The sequence below is a fragment of the Paralichthys olivaceus genome, chromosome 3 (assembly GCF_024713975.1).
Source record: "Paralichthys olivaceus isolate ysfri-2021 chromosome 3, ASM2471397v2, whole genome shotgun sequence".
Taxonomy (NCBI): domain Eukaryota; kingdom Metazoa; phylum Chordata; class Actinopteri; order Pleuronectiformes; family Paralichthyidae; genus Paralichthys; species Paralichthys olivaceus.
The window spans coordinates 13,107,379-13,126,326 of record NC_091095.1 but is presented as its reverse complement, the minus strand read 5'-3'; the positions used below and the strand labels follow the sequence as shown (position 1 = coordinate 13,126,326).

The 18,948-nt window shown below is 40.1% G+C and overlaps 1 protein-coding gene across 13 annotated transcripts in view; it reads left to right on the top strand.

Annotated features, from left to right (window-relative positions):
* Positions 1 to 960: 960 nt before the first annotated feature.
* Positions 961 to 18,948, top strand: part of myo9b (myosin IXB) — a 54,449-nt gene continuing 36,461 nt past the window's right edge. For 11 of the 13 annotated variants that reach the window (XM_020081055.2, XM_020081052.2, XM_069522020.1 and 8 more), the window contains exon 1: positions 961 to 1,609. The gene's annotated coding sequence lies outside the window, so the exon portion shown is untranslated. The remainder of the gene's footprint in view (positions 1,610 to 18,948) is intronic. The other 2 variants (XM_069522021.1, XM_069522025.1) reach the window with 1 other exon arrangement.

Genomic DNA, 18,948 nt, shown 5'->3' with positions numbered 1-18,948 from the left:
ACCGCGTGTTGATTGATAGATGCTCATTAAACACCTCGTAAAGTTGATTAAAGCACTTATTAAACTGATATTTCTGTTAATTTAATGATACTGTTTTATAAAGGTTAATTGTCCTTTCATCAGTCTGTATTATCATAACTGCTTATGGAAAACGTATTGCTGTTGCTGAATATGAACAACAGGATGTAGCACTGTCGACTTTATCATTTGATCACAGTTCTTATTCTGCCCCACTGCTCATTCAGTTTCTGCCTCTGCAAGTCTTTCTGATGTACTTTGATGTATGTTTTATTATCTTGAAAGAAACCCATTTCTAAAGCAACCGAATAAATGTAGTGGAGTAGAAGGTACAGTATGTTCTTCTGAAATCTAGTAGAAGTATAAGGTATAATATACAATAATTCATGTAAAGTACAAGAAAGTCAAAAGTTTACTTAAGTACAGTAGGAATGTGTTCGATTCCATCCCACCACTGGACACAATGGTGGATGTAAATTTTACTGCCATGGAACTTTTTTTTATGGAAGTATGAATTTTTTTTCAGCATATGGCGGTTTCAACAGTATCATGTATAGGCTGTACGTATAATGGAGCATACAATGTAGACTGTATCATTTCAATATAGACAAGAATACAGACTACTTTTGCAAAACCTTACTTGAAAATTCACATTCAGCAATTCTCAGTGAAGATGGATGAGATGGGGTAACTATATGAGGTAGTGCATCTGTGGACATTTTCAATTAAAATATTACTTTTACAATATATTTAACAATATATGGCAGTTTGAATAGTACCTTACACAGGCTCTAATGGAGCATACAATGTAGACAGCTATATAACGTGAATGGGGCAAACATATGAGGCAGTGTATGTTGGACATATTTAATTGAAGTACATTTGTTTCAGGCAAAATAAACGCTCAGTCTAACACGTGTGCGTCTCCACTTCCGGTTTCAGACGGCAGATGAACGAGTGAGCATCTTGAAGAGCAGTCGATCGTTAAAATCCAGAGGGCTTGGCGCCACGCTGCAGTGCCACCGCAGAGATCCTGCAGGGGGCGCTGCTCTCTAACGACGTCCCTCGAAATCAACAGGGTACCTTCATTGTGTAGAATCTGGCTTGTGCTCAACTTTTTTTTTTTTTTTTTTTTTCCGCCGCTCACACTCCTGCTGTTATTTCGGCAGAGAAAGGAAGTAACTACAGGCTAAGAGCTAGTTAGCCGCTGTGGAACAACACAGCCTGTGAGCTCCACGGCCCGCTTCTCTTTTTATCAGACCACACGCGGGTTTCCTCTGTAAGACAAGCGGACACGGGTTTTCTCTCGGGGTTTTTTTTTTTTTTTTTTTTTATTCATTTTTTTTCTCTTCTCGCTCCGGTTTCAAACCGTCAGAGCTTTGTCTGTGAGGGACTCCGGCGTCGTTAGCTTTCCTGACACATTCTCTGCTTCACCCCAAGAAGAAGAAGAAGAAGAAGAAGAAGAAACAAACCCACCCACAGAAAAAGCTGCGACTTTCTATTTCCCATTAATTTGTCCAGGGTTTGGTTGAAGCACAGGGGGATGCAGTTGAGGATTACACCGAGACAATGAGACAACCAGCCGGGGAAGGTAGGTCCAACACTGTTTGATTCCCCCACATCGATGTGAAGCAGCTTGTTGTGTAAAGAGAAGAGAAGTTAACCGGGCTGCGAGGTGAATGTGTAAATTCACGTTGTTCATCATAATGACGATGAAATACGTGTTTTACTCCCACAGCTTCCAGACAGTGTGTTGACAGAGCTGCAGTAGGAAGTTATCGTGAAGTAGCCAGTCACTGAATATCTCCTTCATGCTTGTGTTAACTCCACTCATAGTGTTTTTACTCCCATTTTAGAATGTTAAGATTTTAAAATGGAGCCACTGGATAAAATGTGCACGCCTCCTGTGTGACTGATTATAATGGACATAGGTAACAGCAGGTCGTCTGGTCAGAAACACACAGCAGTGGTTGCATCCAGTGTGTGAATGGGCTGAGAATGTCGGCCAACTTGTTGCAGAGCACTGTCCCCCAGGCCTGCTGCATAATGTAGGCTGCTCCAGACTCCTCAGAGCTTGACAGAGATCCAACCAGAGATGGTCAGGGCGAGACGATATGGCGATGTTATAGCAACACGAGGGGAAATGTCAGTCTATCGATAATTATCGCGATGAATGTCACTTTTGTTATTTCTTGCCATTTTATAGACAAATGTGTGTGCTCCTCAGTGAAGCTTGTGGTTTTCAACTCTTCTTTACGGGCAGAGAATCACAAATACTCGACAGACAGCAGAATATTTTATAAATCTGAGGTAGATCAACTATGTGTTATTGTGTGCTCTTCACTGTGCATAAAGCATAAGCTATATATGTATATACATTGGATTGAAAATTATATTGTGATGCTTGTCTTGAACTTTTATTTTGACATCATAGCTTCAATGTTGGCTTTCCCCCAAAGGTACCTCACAGCTGCTTTGAAAATAACTGCCAAAAAAAAAAAAGTTGCCAGACTGGCTGAGTAATATCAGACCGCCTTTAATTTTCCTGTCATGTCACAGCAGTAATTGCCAAAATGCAAAACTACAGCCACCTCAAAACATTGTTTTGTTTTATATCTCCTAGTTCTAACCTTGACCTCTAAATTGATCATGTTATTGAATAAATTACAGGAGGGCAGGATGGACATGAATGATGTCAACATAAAAACATTTAAATCAGTCAATATCGATATATATCGTGATAAATGTCGATAAATGTTATGGTTTTAAACTCTTCTTAATGGACAGAGGATGACAAACACTAACAGTAAAACATTTTGATTCTGAGATCAATTGTGTTTACCTCCTCACTGTGCTTGCGAAATACATAAGAATTACATTGATATATGTTGAACCATAGATAAATTGTTATAGTTTTTGATACTGTAATGGCAAATGTACTTATTTTGTTATTTGTTTTCTAAAGCAGCTGTCTCCATACACATCAGCCAAACAAAGTCGTCCACACAAGCTGCAGAGGCAGGCTCTTGCTACATGACTAATGTCTGGGTGGTGGAAAAAAGTAATCATACATAGGAACATTAAAATTACATGAACATGGAGTTCACTTAGAAGTTCCTCTCTCTATTTTCCTCTTTCCGTTTCTGTGATTTACTGTGGACTGAACACAGTTGTTCTCTTGCAGTGGCCTAACAATTCCATTATTTCATCATGCTACAATAATGTATTTACACTATTCTGTCGCACTAGAAGCTCCATGGCTCCTTCTGCCACATGTTGTGAAACAGGCTTTCAGGGATAGACTGAAAGAAGCTGTCCGGCTAGAGAGTAGGAGATTGTGATTTTTACCTAAGGGTTACAGTTATTTGGTGACACAGCGTATGTTGGGCATCAATTTCTTGAATAGATTTCATTTTGTTTGAAAATCTGTCACGCAAGTTGTTTTCATCAGCTGCCTAGCAAGAGTATGCAACTCTACCAAAGAGATTACCAGGGAAGTTGGTGGAAGGATGTGGTATAGGTCTTTAACAACAAGGTAGGGCATTTTTCAACTTTACTTTCTTAGAGAATAATTCATGGATCTTGGATGAAAAAAATTCAGGCATGTTGAAGGGACTGATATTTATGAGTGTATGTAACTTGGTGCATATCTAAATAAAAATCTGGATCTAGTGAATTTAAATGTGGTTTCATACTGTCAGACTGTTCGGCCATGGCAGATGTATGCAGTCTCTGATTTTCTATATTCGCTGGCTTCCTTGCCAATTTGGAAAAAATGGTAATAAACTGCCTGTGGTGGTTTATACTAAGTTATATTAAAAGTTAAAAGAGTGACAAAGGAGGTTTGTGGAGCTGTTTGGGTGCATTTGTGTGCGGCACCTATAAGCCTGGCTGTGTTGGGCCTGCCAATGACACTGTGCTAAATCACATCAGCATATTCAATACAATCAAGTTCCCCATCTGTCATATTCAGAATTGAATTAAAATCCCAATCCCTTGAAAGCTTGAGAGTCACATCTCCATATATTAAAAAGCTTTCCGTCTCACAGTTTCAATTATAGTAGCTACTGAGAAGTTTATGAAAGCAGGAGAAGCCAGGTGACTGATTACAGATGTTATTGAGATTTGAAGACATAATGCTCTCTGAGCTTATGTGGATGGCTTTCAAATTGGTTTTATTAAGAAAAATGCGTGTTTCCTCCCATTAAACAGACCTGTCCCAATATTTTCAAATTATTGCACAGATAATATAAATCCCTTTCAAATTATGTTGCAACACTATCCATTTTACCCCATAGGTCTGTGAAGTGCTTATAAACACTCAAGCAGTTCACAGACAGGCTCTCTGCCATGTTTGAAAGAAAAGGGCCATATGGCCCCCTGCTAATGGTTTGTGCTCTGCGAGCCCCACTGCAGAGCTGACAGTGTTGGAGGACAAGAAGGGGGATGGGAAGGAAGGAAGACCAATTACATCTTCAGCTCAGCCTTGAGTTGTAATTGGTATACAGGTCTTGGCTCATGCATTTGTGTGAAACTGCAGATGAAAAGATAATTGGCTCAATCATAAGCTGTGCCAGAGAGAGATTCAAGGGTTTCCTCAGACCAGGCTTTGATATTCTACTTCATTGTGTTCATTATCAGCCACTGAACTTTACATTGTGTGTCTTTATATTCTTAACATACAACACTTTAGATCTCATAGCGTCATACTTAGCTGCAGGGCTGTATTTTTATTGTTTTGAAATATATTTAGGTCTGTAGCCATTGTGGATCATTAACCTGAACCATATTAGAGGAACTGCTGTTGTGTCCTAACCTAACATGTGCTTGTAAAACAAACTGTTCTCTGCCGTCCCCACAATCGTATTTTTAAAGGCAACATTAGTAAAAGTGTTTGGTGAATAATTGTTATGAAATGGCTTTCACTTCATTTTGCATTGCCGTCATAGTTTCATATAGGCATTTTATTTTATCTGATGACTTAAGCAGTGTGGTATTTGTATTGGTATTTGTGTTGTAGATAGCAAAAGCTAGATTGTGGGGGTGAAATTGTCCTGCTGTTTTTTAAATTTTTCACTTTTTGTTTTATCATTGAAAAGGGAATGTAGGTCAAATTGGCATATGGAAAATCTCCTGTTTCGGAAATCACAAAATTGGTGCAGAAATGAATCTGATTGACTAGTTTGAAACCCAAAGATGTTGAGGTTGTGACCATGTTCATGCACATCCAGAATTATGCTGTTCTTGTGTTACTGTGTGTGACGAAAAGGTGACAGGAGAACAGTTTGAGTTATGATGCACACTGGCAGCACAGTGAGTCCCTGAGCTGCATGCGTTCTCTATGTGCAGCTGGTGAACTGGGCTAAGATTATGTAGGTTACCTGTGGAATAACTCAGACACCTGCAGCCCTAAAGCAAATTTCTCATTACTGATCTTAGTGTCATAGGTTTTTGAAGATTTTAATGTTATGTTGTAGAATATCTTGTAGTCATCCTACATTACTTAAAAAATGTGGTCCTTTTAATGTTATTGGCCAAGTGTTAGGTTGTTTGCTGCTTCATAGATGAAGTGAATGTCTCATTGCCAAAAGCCAAGCCCAAGAAGAGTCAAACATGTAGAGCCTTGTGCTTCTATTTACCTGTGGGCTCATCAGGAAGATGTCTGTATCAGTCTGTTACTTACTCTGCTGCTGAGGTGTCCCCGGATGGGCTGGGATAAATGTCATTCTGCCTTTTGGTAAGCTGTGGACATGTTCAGGTGATATATTAATAAAATCTCAGGACAGCAGAGTCCAAGATCAGATATCTCTCAGACATTGAAAGAGCTGCATCTTCATATTCCCACATGGCATATGTTGACAGCTGATTTCTTTGGCTGCAAAAGGTAAAAACTGGACAATTCTTATTGAGTCTGTAAATCAATCTGGGTGTATGAACACAGAAGGGATGAATGGAAAGAAGAAGGTCAGAGAGGATAATGGGACACCAGTATGTGAGCATATGAGTGTGCTTTTTGTGTACACACAGTGGGTCAGTTCTTAGTCTTATAATGTGACAGGAATGCTCCAGGGTCTGCCTTTCTGGGGCGGATAGGGAGAGAAAAAAATAGCCTTGCATTCTGCAGAAAGCTGCTCAATGAGCTTTGCAGTGTGGATTTGCAGTGACCTGTATTTCGTCGAGACTGGACCAGATGGAGAAAGTCTGCATTGCCACAAGGAGAGGCAAAGAGAGGGAGAGTGTTGGGGTTTAAAAGTCCTCAATTCCACAAACTCCTTGGTAACTTCCAGTGTGGCGAACAAAAATTTATGGGCTTTATAAATAGGTCCAGCTGTAATGATAGGGTATAAGTGAAGAAAAGGCAGTTCTACTGTTTAGGGATGGCCTACTTACAGTGCATTTGTTTGCTGTGCCATAGTCTTCACTCAGCCATCATTTCAGTGTCTAAACATATCAAGTCAGGATGATTGGGATCAAAGCTTGATTGTGATAATTATGATTACACCAAACCTCTGCCTGTTCAGATTCTGATTATAGGCACAGTTATAAGCCAGAATATACAAGCAAAGAATTTTCCATCCACTGAAATGAAAAATGGTCTGTCAACGTCACCAAAGACACATTTTTACCCACTCTCAGGCAGCTCGTGCTCACTGGTTTCATATGAAATGAATGTTGAAATGTTACATCGGTATTTTTACTCAGTGTTTTGGGGAAGTAACCCTCAGCAGTGTTTACATATTCAGGCTGTCATGTGTTCAAATGTATGGACAGGAGTGTGAAGTGAGAGACGCAAATAATAGCCTAGTTTTACCAGATGTGCAACTTGCATCTGCAATAGCCCTGGTTTTCAAAAGGATTTTAGCTTTTTGTCTCTTTAACAGTTAATGTTGAAAGAATAATTTGACATGCGCTGGTGTGAGTTACTCTACGCCAGTGACACTGATGCTTGGGTTTTAACTCTGGCAGTGCCCCGGTGGTTGGAGATGTCCCAGTGACAACCTCCAACATGGCAGCCAAGAAATTTACAGCAGCCGCACACCAGGGACACAAAAACAGTTCAGCTAAACCAACAGAAAGAAAACATCCACAGTAGATGACATCTTTTTGCATGTTTCTACAGTTTGATTCTCTTCATGGACACATCTGGAAAAACTACTTCCTGACATTTACTATGTTAGATGCATCAACATCACAACTGTTGAACAACTTAGAAAACCTTTTGCAAGAAGTATAGAATCTAATCTGTGCTTAAAACTGTGTTAAACAAATTGTGCTGGAGCCTTTTGTCACTTGTTATCCACAACCTCAGCTGCAATGGTCAGTGTGTGTCTTTATGTTACACCTTTTTCACTGATGCCCAATCTCGAACCAGATCTTTGTGTTTACACAGCCAAAGAAATGGATCTCAGGCAGGAAAAATGGTTCGACTCTTGCACCGACAATTCACTGGTATACAAGAAAGAACTGCTTGTGTTGTGTGTTGTCTGCAAAGAATGTTTGTAACTACTGTAAGTGAACCAACCAAAGTGAAGCACCAGTGATCCGTGGAGGAGACAAACTGTCGCGACACTGTATGCTCCATTGTTGATGTTGTTCCTGAAGGCAGAATAAGTGTTGCTGGGAAATCAGAGACGTACGTGTAACATACAGTGACATAATGTTGTGGCTCTATGGTGGCTCTAGGCCTTGGAAAAGAAAACTGGTTCTTAAAAGTTTATCAAGTTGAGCCAACTCTAAATCAGCCCTAGCACTAGGTTCAACCTGGTCAAAAAGGGCTAGTGTGTGTGGATGCAGATTGACTAGCTCATGGCTGTGGTGAGTGCTATAACCTCCCCCTCCATCCTCTCTGCAGACACCTCCCCTGTCCCTTGGCTCGGGATTCTGGGCAGAGAGAAGACACACCCTGAGGCGCTATTTGCTGTTGCATTGAACCATTGCTCAGCTCTGAATGTGACAAAACCTTATGATAAGGCATCACTCAGTAGCTTGACTTTATCATTGTTAATTACCTGAACATCTGTCATTGGGACATCCCTGCCATTGTTAGGAAAACAATCAATCTATAATCCTAAGGACATTTTCAGAAACTGGCCATAAGAATATTTTTTTGGGACTGTTTGTTGGCTAAATTGAACTTGCTTGAATGTTGACATATGTAAAACACTTCCTCTAACAAGCTGATTAGAAGAAACCCTCATCTTAATCATCTCATCTGTATTATTTTACACTTTGGTCAAACCAGATGTTCATCAATTTTCATGTTTAATTGTAGATTCCGGAAATGGCATATAGCTGAGATCATATAAGTGAACTGAAAGCTTTGAAGTTCTTCAATACTTTGAAACAAAAACTCCTGCCTGTATGACAGAAATAAATATGCTCACTACATTTCATGATGATTATGTTATTATTAGTGAAAGCACAGTTCTAGCTATGATCACCTTTCATTTACATGTTCCATTCATATGGTGGAGATGCAAATACGGAACAGAAAATAGTGAAGTCCCTATAACAGTCTCTATAAAGGGAATTTAACATTACCCACACAATACCATCCTCCAAGTTTTAAAGGCGTCTGTATATTGACACAAAAAGAAACAGACTCCAGCGCCCCTCCTTACTCGCTGCCTTTGAATTGACGTGAGGAAAAAATGAATAACATCGGTCAGGTTGGTAGAGATGACAAACCATTCCCAACACATGTGCCAGGGCAGAGGCAAGCCAGTGTGTTACAGAGGACACTGGATGGCACAGTTTTAAGCGCATGATGCTTCTGATTAATACAGAGAGATTGTGCTTTTTGTCTATAATACCATTTAAAATTGTAGTTCATAACAAAGTTACTGTGACACCAAGGTAAATCGCATTCTTAGAACAAAGTTTGGTGTTTACTCAGCACACATGATTGCCTTAATCATGGTTTAATCTAATTATTTGTGTTCAGTAAATGTTTTGTCCCAAAATCCTCTGTGACCAAGCTTGGTCGACCTCGTGAAAACAATGGCACTTCATATATATGCACAGCATTTTCTGTTTGACTGGATTTATGTTGGCCTTTAACATACGCTTCCAGTCTGAATATACAGTATATAAGTAAAATACGTGTGTTTTTAGGTATTTTTTGTTCAAAATTCGGTGTTGAACTCTTTGTGCCGATAGGAACTCAGTCTCACCACTGGATGCCTGAAAGGCTGTGGAGGGTGACAAGAAAAGTGAAATATCAAAGCACAGAGGAGAACAGACAAGGGAGGCACAGATGGGGAGAGAGGTGGAATGAAAGAGAGATGGAGCAGGAACATTAGACCTTGGCTGTCAGCTCTCTGTTGGCTTGGCTCGGCTTGGCTCGGCTCTGCTCTGTGTTTGTTTTTGCTCTATTTTTACCGAGCAGTTCGACTCTGGTCAATGATGAACGACTCCATATGTAAGTTACATTTCATCTGACAAATATCATCCAGGATTTCTGGCTCAGGTGAGAGGGGGAGTGTTGACAGATCTCATGTGATCTGTACGGAAGAAAAGAAAGGGATCGGAGGAATAAAAATATATCATTAGTATTTACTTTTTGAATCTTTTCCCATCATTAGTTTAATTCTTTCTCCTGTTATTGTCCCGACCACTTGTGTGTAGAATTTTGTGATATCTAGTGTTGGAATTGCATGTTGCAGCTGAACACCCCTCACCTCACCCTCTCCTTGAAAAAGAACCTGTGGTAGCCTTTAATTGTCATAAAACCTCAAAAGGTCTTTAGTTTGTCCAGTCTGGACTAATGTAAAAAACATGGCAGCCTCCGTAGAGAGGGTCCCCTCGATGTAAATATAAAGTATTTAAAGGGCCTTTTCTGGGATAAAGAAAACTACAATTCATACAATTTAGATGAACCGAACTAGTGAAAACATCATGAGAATTATTCTACATTAAATAGATCCCTTTCACCTAAATCTTACACACTGGACCTTTAAACCAGTATGGACGGGTAGATTTAGAAAAATTGTTGGAGGTCTACATGAACAGATTATCCTAAAATGCTTATTGTCCACATGTATGTGTGAGAATTTTTCAGGCCACCCAAACATCATTAGGATGCACCGCAGGAAAGATGCTCAGTAGATTAATCTAGCTGCACTGCACACTGTATAATCTATTGTACATTACATTATGACATTTCTCTTTAGTTATTCATTTGTCATTACACATCTGTCATCACAACCTCTTTATAGTTTTCCCTCCTGCTGTCATTTGTCCTGTTTTTAGGTTCAAACTGAGGTCTCAGCATGTATAAAATGTAGGCTGAGTTATATTATGAATAAATTTTTTTCTCAGTGAGTCTAACATATTAAGGCACCCACAACAAAACTTGGTCACAGCAGAGAAGATATGCCTTAGTCTGTGTTTGCTAGTTTAAATCTCAGTTTCTTCTTGCTACCTGTGTTGCAGGATTTTGATATCAAGACGTTAGCATTTTAACCAGCCGCCTGGACTTTTTTATTTTGTCAGGAACAAAGAAAAGTGTGTGGCATGTGTAACCGGTGGCAGGGGTAAGAGATTTTAAATAGGTATGAACTTGCTGCAGAGCAGTGACTATTCTGGTGCTACAATGGAATCATGTGTCTGGGCTAGTGTTTTTGAGTAGGGTAGTCCACATGAGTGAGCGTGTACAATAATCCCCTCTGTGTTCCTCCTTCCCCTTGCTTCCTTTTCTCCTCTTCCTGATTTCTGCCTGCAGCTGCCCCACATCTCCAGATGGCGTCCTGTATGTTTGTGTGTTTGCATGTGGAGTTCATCTCGCTGAATGGGAAGGAAGTGTTTCCTTAACTGGAGATCATCCTTTAATCATCTCTTTTTAATGATTGCATTTACAGTGGATGGACACAAAAGGAGATCATCCTTTAATCTTCTTTCTTTAAAATGATTGCATATACAGTGGATGGACCCAACATGAATGTCTGCACAATACAACACAGTACAGTAATCACTGCCCCAAGATTAAAAAATTCATCCATTGCATCATGTGGAAAAGCATTCTAGCATCATCTACACAGATAAAAAGTTTAAGAAAAGTTTTACCAATATCTGCCAATTTACATGCAAAGTAATCCAACATTATAATGAGCTTGGGGAAAATAAAATCAATTAATAACTAAAACTACATTTTGTTTACGGAGCTGCTGTAAATGTTGGAAAACAACAAGAATATTGGATTTATGTTATTTTGTCCATCCCATAAATGTCTTTTAAGGCAGAACATACCAGTCTCCTGCATGTTTTCATTACACCCTATTTGTTTATTGCTGCTCTAAACTAGTCTATTAATACAACATGGTTTAAATGACTGGCCCTGGAAAACTCTCCGGAATCTACTGTCACCACCAACTAGTGAGGAATCACAAAACAGCCAATCAGACTGAGCAGAGACTTCTGGATTGCATTAAGTCAGACATGCTAAGGCCTCACTTGTCTGGTGTATTTCATGTGGACGCTGCTGCTTTGAATCTAGAGTTTCAGCACATCACACTGATTAAAAACATAGATTTTTCTATACGGTCTTGGTTGCTATGCTTTGTCTTATCCCTGCGTTAACCTCTGGAAGAAAGAAGCTTGAGATTTGAGTCTGTGCAATGCAGGAGTCATAGGTTGGGATATTATTAGGGGGGAAATTTGCATGTCGGTTGCAACAGAGCAAATTGACTGAAATGTGATTAAATGCAAAGCACTCATGTTATTTTGTGATACATTCACATCTGTTTAGTTGGCATTCCTGCTCTGCTCACTGGGGGTATGCCCTCTGGTTTCGCTGACTGTGTGACTGTTTAGTAAAGTGACATTGCAAATCAGAAACACCAGGGCATTGTTTTTCATGGGGAGCAGACTTCCCTCAAGTCTGAGCTTCTCTCTCTCCTCATTTTGGCCTGGCATCTGGACTGTGTTAAAGCAGCAGTGCCAAATGTTGGGCAGGGGGGAGCAGAAGGGGGTTACTAGCAGGGGGTCGAAGGAGAGGCATCCAAGGGTAGCATTAGGGGAGATCCTGTGAAAGACACTGGAATGAAGGGAGATATAGAGGCAAAAAGGGGACAGCTAAGGAGGCAGTTAAAAACAAAGCACTACAAGCAGAGGCAGGCGGGTGGTGAGACATGGGGGAGTAGTTTAAGGCTGTACCCAGGCCTCTTAGATTACTGACCTGCAGTGAAATGTACATGAAGTGGGAGTTCATAAAGCTGCGGCTGAAACTAATGTAGAATCGCCTCGAGCAACAGCAGAACAGACTGACACACAGGGGGCCTTAGAGGAGTAATACAGCCATGATTTCATGTTGTTTCAAATTAGTCTGTCCACTGTGTTTGCAGCTAGCTCCAGCTGTTGTGGTTCACCCCTCTCGCTTGACTGGGAATGATGTGGGTGTGACACAGGGTCATACCTACCTCCGAGGGATGTCAAATGAACAGCAATCTGCTTCTGTTTGTCAATACTTGAGTCAGACACATGATATTTGGAGCGGAGGATCAATGCAGTGCAATCAGATGACCATGTTGTAATTGATTACCACTGTCCCTCACAGTCATGGTTATTTATTGTGACAGTAGGAGTTAAGTTATGGTTTGGAGAAAGTCATTTCATATCCACATAAGGATGCATTTGACAAAACAGCACATTTTCTGTAAATTCAATGACTAGATAGCTATAAATAGATATAACACGAGTATGTTAGTTGCAACAGCAGACATTATCTCTGAATATCTTTGTCTTCCTCTGCCATATGGTGTACTGTGGGCAAAAGCCTCCATGTCTCAGTTTGGGCTTTGTTTTGAACACTTTATTTTACCTGCGGCTCTTATCAGTACACACATGATGGATCTGTGTTACATTCGCTCTCCAACAAAATGAGTAATGGAGCATAATATGAAAGAACAGGTGTTTTTTTTATTGTTAAATGATGGAAAACATACAGGCCTTGCCACAGTGATGGGCCATCTCTATAATGTCTAACTCTGTATTTTATGTTCTATTTCTAGCAGATTACTTGTAATAGAGAATGTTACTCTGACCATGAGCTTGGGCTCAATGTTGAATAAATAGGGTAATATCAACAAGTCAAAGGCTGGTTCCCCATGACTCCTCCTTTATCCTCCTCTTTAGATGAAGGCAGCAGATGCTCCTCAGCTCTGGTTTTATTGTTTGTGGTTAGCCAGCCTGGGAGCTGACTTAAAGACGGGGGAGGAGATGAGCTTTTCGTGCCTTTTTTTCCCTTCTTTTTCCTTCACTTTCTACTCACAGTTCTCTATCTGCGCTTGTCTCTTTGAGCCCAGTTGGTGTCTGCTGGATGAGTTAATTCACTGATTGAGGTTTTGGTCGCCGTAAACAAAAGGCTGCATCTTTCAATAGGCCACATGGCTGGAGTAGGAGGGCTCTGATCCTTTCACAGCCGTGTTGGGTGCATCTGCACTTCCTATAGAGCCTCAACCCTGAGGCTGATTTACCACCACTCAGCAGCAACAGGAGCAATCTCTCTCTCACACAAGTCCTGAGTGCATTTATGAATACCAAAGAGAATAGACACACCACACATGCATGGTCCAAAAGCTACAGGGGATACACACAGACAGACAAACACATGCACACACAGTGAATCTGTACTTCCCTTGCTTCTGCCTCTCATTGTGCCCAGAGGACAATGCAGCCTGCTCTGGCAAAGAGCCAGCCCCTCTCATGTCCATTAGGTCATGCAGAGAGAGTTTTAGTGGTGATGGATACTTCAGTGGCCCCAGCTCCACTGTCCGCAGGGAGAGAAAAGGAGCTGGGCCTCTACGGATTTGCAGCCATGCACACAGATGTACCCTGGAAAGGCTGTAGATGGACCTGGGTATTTCCAAATGTTCGAAATTCAGTTAAAAACTAAATGATTACATTTAACTTGAAGACAGATGTTCAAATGATTATCCTCCTCAGCCACACAAAGCCCTTGGCTGGTCCATCATTACAAACACATGTTGTTGGAGCAAGTGTAGTCTAAACCCACAGAGTCTATTTACGTTTTAATCAAGCTTACCAAATATAGCAGAATTATTAAAAAATTACAGATTGCATTTGAAAAATCAATTTATTAAAGAGAAAATGCTCATCAAAGCCCTGGAACAACCTATCTGTAAACACTGTATGATTGTGATATATATTGCTCATCCTTTGTGAATCACACTCTCCCTGTTTCAACACTGATGGGGTGTGGAGCCATTTATTTACTCATTATTCTGGTCTGTACATGGATGGATCCTCCAGAACAAGGTAGAAAAAAATCCTGTAGATTGTTTTCTGTCATGGTGATATTTTGCATTCTATTTTAAGTGCTTAAGATGTTAAAATAAGTCATACAAGGACCTTGTTTGCCTCCACCCACTGTCTGTTAGTCAGTGTGCTTTATGAAACCTTTACACACCGTATGCTTGTTCAATCTGAGAGAGTTTAGCTTTCATGTGCCAATGGATGCACCAGTCAGTAAAATTATGTTTAAACAAACACTCAAGTGCAAGCCCTAACCAATCAAATCACAATAATACAATGGGGGAGGAGGTGGCAGCTGGTGAACCTTGTGTGTTCATCTGGTTGCAGAGCATATTTCCTGTGTACTTCCTTTTAGCATTGCATTGATAGCAAATATAGCATGTGAGTAAGACCTCATAAGTCCTAAGCATAAAATTGTGATTTTTGTCGTCATTATGATCGTGCCGACACCAATAGTACACACTTTTTTTCTCAGTGTGTATATGACTTGGTAATGTACATAATCCTTTAAACAATACAGGGAACCTTTATTTAGTTAAGCTGTTAGCTAAGTGAGGGAAGTTATCTAGTTGTGTTTTTTATTCAGTCTGAAGAACATTCAGATGTTGTCTTTAAATGCGATTAAGAATGTCGGACTTCATGACGGATTGTAACAGTCATTGCCATGTGAGTGACTAATTCTATGATGGGAGCTGCATTTAGCCCTGACTCATTAGTTTTAGTCCTATGATGCTGAAGAGGGAATGTTGGGAGTCACCATATCTTGGGTCCACACACACTGCTGACATCATAACTCGTTTCCTTTTGGTTCATTTCTTTCAGTGTGTGTGTGTGTGTATGTGAGACGTACAATCAGGGAGAGATGGGAGGAGTGAGAAGCAGACAGACAAATCCTGTTGAACTTTGTTAACCTTGTATGTGTCACTGGGTCATTCACTTCCTGTTAGATCACAGAGTCAGCTGGTAAAATTTTAGCACTGACTGGCCGCTCTGTTTACACAGTGCATGATATATGAGTGTGAGTATGTACCAGTCTTGGGAGGTCCATTAGGAGGGAACATTTAATGTGTGTAAGCACTGACTTAGAGCATAATACTCAAGGCGTACACTCATTTTAAGTGAGATCATAAACACTACAACAACTGACCATATAAAGGCAAAATATCTCTTTTCTCTATCCACTAATTGGCACTGTAGACTTACTTTTGCTCCTCCTCTTCCTGCTTCTTTTATGGGTGGAGCTATTTCTTTGACAGTGGGCAGGGGAGACAGAGTCAAAGCTAGGAGGAAGGAGAGAGTGAGTTAGACCTGGCTGGCTTCATTCACTATGTCACTGACTGTCAAACAACTCTGTCTGTCATTTCAGCGCACCATTGTTCTTTCAAAACCGTGCCCATCACATTTAAAGCATTTAAAAAGGGGCCATCATTCCTTGTTGACACCATAGGTGATTGAAATATTGACTCTCACATAACAACATCTCTAATAGTTCCCCTGTGGCAGAGGATTGAAAATCAGAGCAGTGGCCCACACACAAACACGTGTGGCCAGAGAGACGTCAAGTGGCGATCAATTAAATTTCTGTTGTGCTGATTGAGCTGAGCAACATTTCTACATCTTTCATTTAGAGATGAAATGTTGTGAAAACATTGTGTTACTATTATTGTGGCAAAAATGTTCATGTTATCAGTATTATCGGGGTGTTATTGAAATGCACGGATACATAAACTGAAGTAATTTTGCTTTCTAGATGACATATAAAGTAACAAAACAAGTAGAGCTGGAGTGGAATAGAGAAGGTTGACAAATCATTACGTCAAGTGCAGACGTTGACTCCAAATGTCTTTGTTTGTTAAACATGTGTAATTTGGCAACAGTGGATACTAGCAATTGCTACTACCAACCAAATCACCACGTTAATCGTAGTAATTAAAGATTTATACAGTACAAATGTCTGTCAAGAATTTTATGGTACACCGTGAAACCTGTAACTGTTTCATCCCCACTTTCATTTATGTTCTCGATGACTGTAATGTTGAATTAACTTACTGAAAGCCTCCTCTCCTTGACTGGATAATGAGGGGTTATTTGGGATGAGGTTAACAGGAATGAGTGGTACCTCCTTTTAAAAATGGTTTTAGATGCTTGTTGCCAATGCCTTTTCCTGGCCACGGGAGGTAAAGAGTCCCTCTCTACCCCTATCTGCAGCCCAGTGCTACCAAGTCTTTGCAACCACCCCCAATAAGCAGCTAAAGTGCCAGGCTAAGCCTATGCAAAGCAGACAACCCTGGTCCTTATCTGTGGAATGCCGGGCATCCTCACAGAGGATCTCCTCTGCACGCAGGAAGCTGTATTATCTCAAAGCCTCCGTCTCCTTTGATTGTCCCTGGGGACCTCTCTCTCTTCTGTCTCACTTTTAGATGTTTACGTTTCTCTCTCTGTCTCTCCCTCTGCCTTCCTCTCTTTTTCTCTGTACAGTGTTCACTCTGTCACTACCTTTTCGCCCTCTGCAGAGCCACATGTATTAAAATGAAATGCTTTATATCATGCACTGCCGTAGCTTTATGTTCGCTTTTTTGAAACAAGTCGAGAGAGCAGCTTGGGACTTAAAAGGGACAGATTTAAACCAGACAGAGCTCATGATGAAGGATAATGATGATGCCGTCTTTTGTGGTCTCTGCAGTTTTGCATGCCTTGGCATTTTACAGGCTTGCATGTTTTTGGGACTGTGGTCGGCTCGCCTGGCAAAGATACAAACTCATGTGTCTCAAGTTGCTCTATTTTTCCTCTAATTCTCCACCGTGACCTAAATTATTCCAGAGTTGGTTATGTCAAGATATCTTTCTTGTGCAGTTTAGTGTTTGATCCATTTTTAGTACGAAGTGTTCTGTTTCATTTAGCATTTCCTGCTATTGCCTTTTTAAATAAATAATTACTAAAAGAAGATTAACAAGATTGATGATGATGATTATGAGATTGATGGGAAAAAGGGTTCAATTAAAATGAATTCAGATATATTGCTTCACCAGCCAGTTACTAGCACCACTAACTAGTCTGGTTTGATATCTTTGGATTGTTGTTTGTGATTATGTCAAATAACTCTTTCCTCTTCAAGAGTTCCCATGAAGACACAGTAGAGTAAGACACAAGATGCTATCTCTCACACCATAACATTCACACAGTTGAAAGGAGCTGTGGCTGAAAGGCTTATTGGTGAATGGTTATTTGTGATAACTGTGCAGAGCTTATGAGTTATATCAGTCATTGGAAAATTTAAGTGAAAATAAACCTTGTAATGGAGAAATGGAGAACTTGGTTTCATAATGCATGCAAATGTCTGAGACACACTCTTTTCCCTTGGCCTGCTTATTTTGGGCATATCTCAAAGTATAACAGGTTGAGAAAATAAACTGTCTTTGCTTGAATGATAGAAGTGATAAACTGTAGGCTCAAAGGACCCGACCTTGGATTGGGTTACCAAAGCAATGCAGTCTGCCTGCCATACAGTGATTTAAACCAGGTTCCTGTTTCACGAAGGATGGCTTACAGTTTACACAGCATGCATTGCTGATGCAAAGCCACGCTACGTGATCCATCATTAGACCAAACTTTACCCAGCTGCTGTCTGTGTGACTCACACATAACTATAGAACTGTATTAATGTTTGTTACAGACAGCATTAACCTGGATCATATTCCTCTGGCTGTGCTCCTAAGATTGGATCACTTCACTTCAAAGTGTTGACTCAACTCAATCAGAGGTGTTGCCCAGGCTTTCTGTTTAACAGTGATGATGTGAAGCTGTCATCAGTCTGGCAAAATAATCTAACACTGTCAGTTAATTGAGTTTGGGGTTCATTTGTAGGTATATGAAGAAGTAAGATTGCACAATTATTAGAGTAGTGTGGGCTCTATGTGTTGTTGTACTAACACTACAGACAACTACTGCACAGTAGATAGAGGTGTGGAAAGCTGCTTCACTGTCTGGAAACAACTGCAGAGTTGGTTTTATATGAGGCAAGAACACGTACATGTGATGTCACTAGCTGTAAATTGTGCTTTGAAAACTTCATCTTTAACTTGTAAAAGTTCTGACCAGAGCCTGGCAGATTAATCAGTTGACTGATAAAAGTCAGGTGAAATGAGTCTTTCACAAACATATCAGTATCAGCATTTACTGCATTTCGTTGCCCTGTGCTTGTGACATGTGCAATGACAATAAAGTTTAATCTAATCTAATTTAAATCTGCTGATATGATCAAACTTTACTGAATAAACAGTGTATAAAAGGTGTGCTGTGATGTTTACATTTTACTACATTTTAAAAATATTTTTAGTCCTGTTCTATATATTGTTATTTACAGTTATTCACAATAAAGTATATATATTAGTAAACTGTAAAATATCAAGCCTCAGTTCTTTTTCATAAGGGTTTGATAACGACATCTTTGGAATCATGGCCCCAATAATTCATATCAGTTAGGACAATGTTGTCTCCAGTCAGTTTTATGGCATCGATGCCAGTCTTGTGATTAATCAGCAAGACGTTTGTCCTTTAGTTTCCTCATGTTTAGTTCATAAAATAGTCCTGAAGGCAGCTTCACCTCAGTGAGGAAATCAATGATATCCGTAGTGAGGACTGAACAAATCTCTTCTGTGC